This window comes from Brassica oleracea, unplaced genomic scaffold, assembly GCF_000695525.1.
Source record: "Brassica oleracea var. oleracea cultivar TO1000 unplaced genomic scaffold, BOL UnpScaffold23987, whole genome shotgun sequence".
NCBI lineage: Eukaryota > Viridiplantae > Streptophyta > Magnoliopsida > Brassicales > Brassicaceae > Brassica > Brassica oleracea.
The window spans coordinates 1-286 of record NW_013640498.1 but is presented as its reverse complement, the minus strand read 5'-3'; the positions used below and the strand labels follow the sequence as shown (position 1 = coordinate 286).

Below are 286 nucleotides of genomic sequence, written 5' to 3'. Positions count from 1 at the left end.
CATGCGTTTCATGATGGTCGTTTGGAGGAAGTGGTTCTGCGGCATCTGGATGCAGAAGATGGGCAGACTGTGATAGCAAAAGATATAAGGTATTGGTGCATTCCACCACTCAAGTCAATCTCTTGTTTTAGTCACTTTTAACTCTTAATTCCGCTGCGTGTGTTATTCTGTCTGATATAGGTTGTCTGACTTTCTTGAGGGTATGCGTATATGAATGAGGACTCTCTTAAGCACAATAAAAGACAATGCAAACATGTTATAATGAACACCTCTCTCTCTCTCTCTC

At 41.3% G+C, this 286-nt stretch overlaps 1 long non-coding RNA gene across 1 annotated transcript; it reads left to right on the top strand.

Annotated features, from left to right (window-relative positions):
* Positions 1-246, top strand: LOC106322412. The gene is made up of 2 exons (XR_001266410.1): positions 1-89; positions 181-246. It is a non-coding gene; the product is annotated as an uncharacterized LOC106322412 (long non-coding RNA).
* The last annotated feature ends 40 nt before the right edge of the window (positions 247-286 follow it).